We start from the raw sequence: 10,000 nt of genomic DNA, 5'->3' as shown, positions 1-10,000 counted from the left end.
ATTGATGACAAGCGGTATCGTGCGTGGATATAACGATTAAAGTCGTGCGGGAGCTCGGGGAGAAAAGTTTACTCTTGGCGGTTGGACTTAGAAAAATTTCGCTCGAGCTCCTTCGCACGGCGATCCGACGCGCCTCGGCGCGCGAACGATTCGTTCGAGCGGCCGAGCAAGCGATGCGCTCCGAACATTATTCTCAGTTTATTCGATAAATACTCATCCGAGCGCTTTCATACTTGATATTTGTCTTCAAAATGCTTTACCACACGATGATCTAATATTTATAATTGTCCGAGTAAGCCGGAAAGATAAGTTTACTCTTGGCGGTCGGAGCAATATTTCTCAAAAACTGAAGCAATACGCGTCCGAGAGCTTTGAAACTCGAGAAATATTGATGACAAGCGGTATCGTGCGTGGATATAACGATTAAAGTCGTGCGGGAGCTCGGGGAGAAAAGTTTACTCTTGGCGGTTGGACTTAGAAAAATTTCGCTCGAGCTCCTTCGCACGGCGATCCGACGCGCCTCGGCGCGCGAACGATTCGTTCGAGCGGCCGAGCAAGCGATGCGCTCCGAACATTATTCTCAGTTTATTCGATAAATACTCATCCGAGCGCTTTCATACTTGATATTTGTCTTCGAAATGCTTTACCACACGATGATCTAATATTTATAATTGTCCGAGTAAGCCGGAAAGATAAGTTTACTCTTGGCGGTCGGAGCAATATTTCACAAAAACTGGAGCAATACGCGTCCGAGAGCATTGAAACTCGAGAAATATTGATGACAAGCGGTATCGTGCGTGGATATAACGATTAAAGTCGTGCGGGAGCTCGGGGAGAAAAGTTTACTCTTGGCGGTTGGACTTAGAAAAATTTCGCTCGAGCTCCTTCGCACGGCGATCCGACGCGCCTCGGCGCGCGAACGATTCGTTCGAGCGGCCGAGCAAGCGATGCGCTCCGAACATTATTCTCAGTTTATTCGATAAATACTCATCCGAGCGCTTTCATACTTGATATTTGTCTTCGAAATGCTTTACCACACGATGATCTAATATTTATAATTGTCCGAGTAAGCCGGAAAGATAAGTTTACTCTTGGCGGTCGGAGCAATATTTCACAAAAACTGGAGCAATACGCGTCCGAGAGCATTGAAACTCGAGAAATATTGATGACAAGCGGTATCGTGCGTGGATATAACGATTAAAGTCGTGCGGGAGCTCGGGGAGAAAAGTTTACTCTTGGCGGTTGGACTTAGAAAAATTTCGCTCGAGCTCCTTCGCACGGCGATCCGACGCGCCTCGGCGCGCGAACGATTCGTTCGAGCGGCCGAGCAAGCGATGCGCTCCGAACATTATTCTCAGTTTATTCGATAAATACTCATCCGAGCGCTTTCATACTTGATATTTGTCTTCAAAATGCTTTACCACACGATGATCTAATATTTATAATTGTCCGAGTAAGCCGGAAAGATAAGTTTACTCTTGGCGGTCGGAGCAATATTTCTCAAAAACTGAAGCAATACGCGTCCGAGAGCTTTGAAACTCGAGAAATATTGATGACAAGCGGTATCGTGCGTGGATATAACGATTAAAGTCGTGCGGGAGCTCGGGGAGAAAAGTTTACTCTTGGCGGTTGGACTTAGAAAAATTTCGCTCGAGCTCCTTCGCACGGCGATCCGACGCGCCTCGGCGCGCGAACGATTCGTTCGAGCGGCCGAGCAAGCGATGCGCTCCGAACATTATTCTCAGTTTATTCGATAAATACTCATCCGAGCGCTTTCATACTTGATATTTGTCTTCGAAATGCTTTACCACACGATGATCTAATATTTATAATTGTCCGAGTAAGCCGGAAAGATAAGTTTACTCTTGGCGGTCGGAGCAATATTTCACAAAAACTGGAGCAATACGCGTCCGAGAGCATTGAAACTCGAGAAATATTGATGACAAGCGGTATCGTGCGTGGATATAACGATTAAAGTCGTGCGGGAGCTCGGGGAGAAAAGTTTACTCTTGGCGGTTGGACTTAGAAAAATTTCGCTCGAGCTCCTTCGCACGGCGATCCGACGCGCCTCGGCGCGCGAACGATTCGTTCGAGCGGCCGAGCAAGCGATGCGCTCCGAACATTATTCTCAGTTTATTCGATAAATACTCATCCGAGCGCTTTCATACTTGATATTTGTCTTCAAAATGCTTTACCACACGATGATCTAATATTTATAATTGTCCGAGTAAGCCGGAAAGATAAGTTTACTCTTGGCGGTCGGAGCAATATTTCTCAAAAACTGAAGCAATACGCGTCCGAGAGCTTTGAAACTCGAGAAATATTGATGACAAGCGGTATCGTGCGTGGATATAACGATTAAAGTCGTGCGGGAGCTCGGGGAGAAAAGTTTACTCTTGGCGGTTGGACTTAGAAAAATTTCGCTCGAGCTCCTTCGCACGGCGATCCGACGCGCCTCGGCGCGCGAACGATTCGTTCGAGCGGCCGAGCAAGCGATGCGCTCCGAACATTATTCTCAGTTTATTCGATAAATACTCACCCGAGCGCTTTCATACTTGATATTTGTCTTCCAAATGCTTTACCACACGATGATCTAATATTTATAATTGTCCGAGTCAACCGGAAAGATAAGTTTACTCTTGGCGGTCGGAGCAATATTTCTCAAAAACTCGAGCAATACGCGTCCGAGAGCTTTGAAACTCGAGAAATATTGATGACAAGCGGTATCGTGCGTGGATATAACGATTAAAGTCGTGCGGGAGCTCGGGGAGAAAAGTTTACTCTTGGCGGTTGGACTTAGAAAAATTTCGCTCGAGCTCCTTCGCAGGGCGATCCGACGCGCCTCGGCGCGCGAACGATTCGTTCGAGCGGCCGAGCAAGCGATGCGCTCCGAACATTATTCTCAGTTTATTCGATAAATACTCATCCGAGCGCTTTCATACTTGATATTTGTCTTCAAAATGCTTTACCACACGATGATCTAATATTTATAATTGTCCGAGTAAGCCGGAAAGATAAGTTTACTCTTGGCGGTCGGAGCAATATTTCTCAAAAACTGAAGCAATACGCGTCCGAGAGCATTGAAACTCGAGAAATATTGATGACAAGCGGTATCGTGCGTGGATATAACGATTAAAGTCGTGCGGGAGCTCGGGGAGAAAAGTTTACTCTTGGCGGTTGGACTTAGAAAAATTTCGCTCGAGCTCCTTCGCACGGCGATACGACGCGCCTCGGCGCGCGAACGATTCGTTCGAGCGGCCGAGCAAGCGATGCGCTCCGAACATTATTCTCAGTTTATTCGATAAATACTCATCCGAGCGCTTTCATACTTGATATTTGTCTTCCAAATGCTTTACCACACGATGATCTAATATTTATAATTGTCCGAGTAAGCCGGAAAGATAAGTTTACTCTTGGCGGTCGGAGCAATATTTCACAAAAACTGGAGCAATACGCGTCCGAGAGCTTTGAAACTCGAGAAATATTGATGACAAGCGGTATCGTGCGTGGATATAACGATTAAAGTCGTGCGGGAGCTCGGGGAGAAAAGTTTACTCTTGGCGGTTGGACTTAGAAAAATTTCGCTCGAGCTCCTTCGCACGGCGATACGACGCGCCTCGGCGCGCGAACGATTCGTTCGAGCGGCCGAGCAAGCGATGCGCTCCGAACATTATTCTCAGTTTATTCGATAAATACTCATCCGAGCGCTTTCATACTTGATATTTGTCTTCGAAATGCTTTACCACACGATGATCTAATATTTATAATTGTCCGAGTAAGCCGGAAAGATAAGTTTACTCTTGGCGGTCGGAGCAATATTTCACAAAAACTGGAGCAATACGCGTCCGAGAGCTTTGAAACTCGAGAAATATTGATGACAAGCGGTATCGTGCGTGGATATAACGATTAAAGTCGTGCGGGAGCTCGGGGAGAAAAGTTTACTCTTGGCGGTTGGACTTAGAAAAATTTCGCTCGAGCTCCTTCGCAGGGCGATCCGACGCGCCTCGGCGCGCGAACGATTCGTTCGAGCGGCCGAGCAAGCGATGCGCTCCGAACATTATTCTCAGTTTATTCGATAAATACTCATCCGAGCGCTTTCATACTTGATATTTGTCTTCCAAATGCTTTACCACACGATGATCTAATATTTATAATTGTCCGAGTAAGCCGGAAAGATAAGTTTACTCTTGGCGGTCGGAGCAATATTTCACAAAAACTGGAGCAATACGCGTCCGAGAGCTTTGAAACTCGAGAAATATTGATGACAAGCGGTATCGTGCGTGGATATAACGATTAAAGTCGTGCGGGAGCTCGGGGAGAAAAGTTTACTCTTGGCGGTTGGACTTAGAAAAATTTCGCTCGAGCTCCTTCGCAGGGCGATCCGACGCGCCTCGGCGCGCGAACGATTCGTTCGAGCGGCCGAGCAAGCGATGCGCTCCGAACATTATTCTCAGTTTATTCGATAAATACTCATCCGAGCGCTTTCATACTTGATATTTGTCTTCGAAATGCTTTACCACACGATGATCTAATATTTATAATTGTCCGAGTAAGCCGGAAAGATAAGATTACTCTTGGCGGTCGGAGCAATATTTCACAAAAACTGGAGCAATACGCGTCCGAGAGCTTTGAAACTCGAGAAATATTGATGACAAGCGGTATCGTGCGTGGATATAACGATTAAAGTCGTGCGGGAGCTCGGGGAGAAAAGTTTACTCTTGGCGGTTGGACTTAGAAAAATTTCGCTCGAGCTCCTTCGCACGGCGATACGACGCGCCTCGGCGCGCGAACGATTCGTTCGAGCGGCCGAGCAAGCGATGCGCTCCGAACATTATTCTCAGTTTATTCGATAAATACTCATCCGAGCGCTTTCATACTTGATATTTGTCTTCCAAATGCTTTACCACACGATGATCTAATATTTATAATTGTCCGAGTAAGCCGGAAAGATAAGTTTACTCTTGGCGGTCGGAGCAATATTTCACAAAAACTGGAGCAATACGCGTCCGAGAGCTTTGAAACTCGAGAAATATTGATGACAAGCGGTATCGTGCGTGGATATAACGATTAAAGTCGTGCGGGAGCTCGGGGAGAAAAGTTTACTCTTGGCGGTTGGACTTAGAAAAATTTCGCTCGAGCTCCTTCGCAGGGCGATCCGACGCGCCTCGGCGCGCGAACGATTCGTTCGAGCGGCCGAGCAAGCGATGCGCTCCGAACATTATTCTCAGTTTATTCGATAAATACTCATCCGAGCGCTTTCATACTTGATATTTGTCTTCGAAATGCTTTACCACACGATGATCTAATATTTATAATTGTCCGAGTAAGCCGGAAAGATAAGTTTACTCTTGGCGGTCGGAGCAATATTTCACAAAAACTGGAGCAATACGCGTCCGAGAGCTTTGAAACTCGAGAAATATTGATGACAAGCGGTATCGTGCGTGGATATAACGATTAAAGTCGTGCGGGAGCTCGGGGAGAAAAGTTTACTCTTGGCGGTTGGACTTAGAAAAATTTCGCTCGAGCTCCTTCGCAGGGCGATCCGACGCGCCTCGGCGCGCGAACGATTCGTTCGAGCGGCCGAGCAAGCGATGCGCTCCGAACATTATTCTCAGTTTATTCGATAAATACTCATCCGAGCGCTTTCATACTTGATATTTGTCTTCCAAATGCTTTACCACACGATGATCTAATATTTATAATTGTCCGAGTAAGCCGGAAAGATAAGTTTACTCTTGGCGGTCGGAGCAATATTTCACAAAAACTGGAGCAATACGCGTCCGAGAGCTTTGAAACTCGAGAAATATTGATGACAAGCGGTATCGTGCGTGGATATAACGATTAAAGTCGTGCGGGAGCTCGGGGAGAAAAGTTTACTCTTGGCGGTTGGACTTAGAAAAATTTCGCTCGAGCTCCTTCGCAGGGCGATCCGACGCGCCTCGGCGCGCGAACGATTCGTTCGAGCGGCCGAGCAAGCGATGCGCTCCGAACATTATTCTCAGTTTATTCGATAAATACTCATCCGAGCGCTTTCATACTTGATATTTGTCTTCAAAATGCTTTACCACACGATGATCTAATATTTATAATGGTCTGGGAACGCTAGGAAAAAAGTTTACTCTTGGCGGTTGGACTTAGAAAAATTTCGCTCGGTCGGAGTTGCTCGCAATGCGCCCGGAACATTATTCTGAGTTTATTCGATAAATATTCATCCTAAAGCTTTGATACTTGATATTTATTGTTAGTATGCGTTATTATACAATGATCTAATATTTATAATGGTCTGGGAACGCTAGGAAAAAAGTTTACTCTTGGCGGTTGGACTTAGAAAAATTTCGCTCGGTCGGAGTTGCTCGCAATGCGCCCGGAACATTATTCTGAGTTTATTCGATAAATATTCATCCTAGAGCTTTGATACTTGATATTTATTGTTAGAATGCGTTGTTATACAATGATCTAATATTTATAATGGTCTGGGAACGCTAGGAAAAAAGTTTACTCTTGGCGGTTGGACTTAGAAAAATTTCGCTCGGTCGGAGTTGCTCGCAATGCGCCCGGAACATTATTCTGAGTTTATTCGATGAATATTCATCCTAAAGCTTTGATACTTGATATTTATTGTTAGAATGCGTTATTATACAATGATCTAATATTTATAATGGTCTGGGAACGCTAGGAAAAAAGTTTACTCTTGGCGGTTGGACTTAGAAAAATTTCGCTCGAGCTCCTTCGCACGGCGATACGACGCGCCTCGGCGCGCGAACGATTCGTTCGAGCGGCCGAGCAAGCGATGCGCTCCGAACATTATTCTCAGTTTATTCGATAAATACTCATCCGAGCGCTTTCATACTTGATATTTGTCTTCGAAATGCTTTACCACACGATGATCTAATATTTATAATTGTCCGAGTCAACCGGAAAGATAAGTTTACTCTTGGCGGTCGGAGCAATATTTCTCAAAAACTCGAGCAATACGCGTCCGAGAGCATTGAAACTCGAGAAATATTGATGACAAGCGGTATCGTGCGTGGATATAACGATTAAACTCGTGCGAGAGCTCGGGGAGAAAAGTTTACTCTTGGCGGTTGGACTTAGAAAAATTTCGCTCGAGCTCCTTCGCACGGCGATACGACGCGCCTCGGCGCGCGAACGATTCGTTCGAGCGGCCGAGCAAGCGATGCGCTCCGAACATTATTCTCAGTTTATTCGATAAATACTCATCCGAGCGCTTTCATACTTGATATTTGTCTTCAAAATGCTTTACCACACGATGATCTAATATTTATAATGGTCTGGGAACGCTAGGAAAAAAGTTTACTCTTGGCGGTTGGACTTAGAAAAATTTCGCTTCGGTCGGAGTTGCTCGCAATGCGCCCGGAACATTATTCTGAGTTTATTCGATAAATATTCATCCTAGAGCTTTGATACTTGATATTTATTGTTAGAATGCGTTATTATACAATGATCTAATATTTATAATGGTCTGGGAACGCTAGGAAAAAAGTTTACTCTTGGCGGTTGGACTTAGAAAAATTTCGCTTCGGTCGGAGTTGCTCGCAATGCGCCCGGAACATTATTCTGAGTTTATTCGATAAATATTCATCCTAAAGCTTTGATACTTGATATTTATTGTTAGAATGCGTTATTATACAATGATCTAATATTTATAATGGTCTGGGAACGCTAGGAAAAAAGTTTACTCTTGGCGGTTGGACTTAGAAAAATTTCGCTCGGTCGGAGTTGCTCGCAATGCGCCCGGAACATTATTCTGAGTTTATTCGATAAATATTCATCCTAAAGCTTTGATACTTGATATTTATTGTTAGAATGCGTTATTATACAATGATCTAATATTTATAATGGTCTGGGAACGCTAGGAAAAAAGTTTACTCTTGGCGGTTGGACTTAGAAAAATTTCGCTCGGTCTTAGTTGCTCGTAATGCGCCCGGAACATTATTCTGAGTTTATTCGATAAATATTCATCCTAAAGCTTTGATACTTGATATTTATTGTTAGAATGCGTTATTATACAATGATCTAATATTTATAATGGTCTGGGAACGCTAGGAAAAAAGTTTACTCTTGGCGGTTGGACTTAGAAAAATTTCGCTTCGGTCGGAGTTGCTCGCAATGCGCCCGGAACATTATTCTGAGTTTATTCGATAAATATTCATCCTAGAGCTTTGATACTTGATATTTATTGTTAGAATGCGTTATTATACAATGATCTAATATTTATAATGGTCTGGGAACGCTAGGAAAAAAGTTTACTCTTGGCGGTTGGACTTAGAAAAATTTCGCTCGGTCGGAGTTGCTCGCAATGCGCCCGGAACATTATTCTGAGTTTATTCGATAAATATTCATCCTAAAGCTTTGATACTTGATATTTATTGTTAGAATGCGTTATTATACAATGATCTAATATTTATAATGGTCTGGGAACGCTAGGAAAAAAGTTTACTCTTGGCGGTTGGACTTAGAAAAATTTCGCTCGGTCGGAGTTGCTCGCAATGCGCCCGGAACATTATTCTGAGTTTATTCGATAAATATTCATCCTAAAGCTTTGATACTTGATATTTATTGTTAGAATGCGTTATTATACAATGATCTAATATTTATAATGGTCTGGGAACGCTAGGAAAAAAGTTTACTCTTGGCGGTTGGACTTAGAAAAATTTCGCTTCGGTCGGAGTTGCACGCAATGCGCCCGGAACATTATTCTGAGTTTATTCGATAAATATTCATCCTAGAGCTTTGATACTTGATATTTATTGTTAGAATGCTTTATTATACAATGATCTAATATTTATAATGGTCTAGATACGATAGAAAGATAAGTTTACTCTTGGCGGTTGGACTTGAAAAATGTTCAAAGTGCCGAGATAGTATATGAAAAGTTGAATATTTTGTGTTAAATATCCTGGAAATATAAATATTTATTGTGTTGTACAAAAAAATTTTTCATGCAAAAATTTTTCTAAGTCCCAACAGCCCCGCCGGACGGGCTGTTGCCGCGGCGGTTTGCACCCATAAGCGCGCGTGCTATTCACCGCGCGGCGCCGGCGTCCTTGCCGGCCGTTCGGTATCCTTAAGAGACTCGACGGTCCGGCGAGTCGGGCGGTTCAGCGCGCGCTTGGGGCTATTCTACGATCTCGGTCGAGAAGCAGTTCACGGCGCCTCGAGACTTCGGTCTCGACTGTTTCGTTCCGTACTTCGTTTAGAACTTTTCTCTACACAGCATTGCCACGGGTCGGTGTCTAAGACCGAATGGCCCTTATGTGGCGAGCCTCCCATCGAGGAGGTTGGTGACTTGTATGCACTGATGTGTATACTCGTACTAACTGAGCATCAACTCTTCTATCCGAGCTAAAAGTTTGAGATAGTTATGGAAAGATGTTTGAGAGAAACTAAAACTAGAAAGAAGTCAAACTTCTTGTTTGCAGAGAAACGAAAAGTAAATAAAATGAGGTTGGCTTTCGGAGGGGCATTGTTACACCCAGAGCCCAGCATGCGTCCTGTCCGCGCTTCCTCGGCACTTGTGTCGATTGTCCAGCGCCCGTGGTTACGTGCTACGTGGGATACTCGTGCTACCAGATGTTAGCTCAACCTGAGAACGCAAGGAAATATAAGAATTTGTTCTCGAGAGAAACCCAAAAGGGAAATATTAAACATGAATTTTATGCACTACACGTAATGATTTGTGATGTTATGAGAAAAATATAAACCGAGAACGCAGGAATATCTGGCAAATGAATTTGTTCGAGGTTAAGAAAGAAAGGAAAAGAAGGAAGGTGGCAATATGATATAAACTCGTTCGAAAGGTTCTCTGAGAATTCGAACGAGTAAAAATGAATTTATACAAAACTTAAGAGAGAAGAGAGATTGAGGGAGGAATATGATATAAACTCGTTCGAAAGGTTCTCTGAGAATTCGAACGAGTAAAAATGAATTTATACAAAACTATAAGAGAGAAGAGATTGAGGGAGGAATATGATATAAA

The sequence above is a fragment of the Lasioglossum baleicum genome, unplaced genomic scaffold, assembly GCF_051020765.1.
Source record: "Lasioglossum baleicum unplaced genomic scaffold, iyLasBale1 scaffold0073, whole genome shotgun sequence".
Taxonomy (NCBI): Eukaryota; Metazoa; Arthropoda; class Insecta; order Hymenoptera; family Halictidae; genus Lasioglossum; species Lasioglossum baleicum.
The sequence above is the reverse complement of the archived record's forward strand: the minus strand, read 5'-3'. Positions refer to the sequence as shown.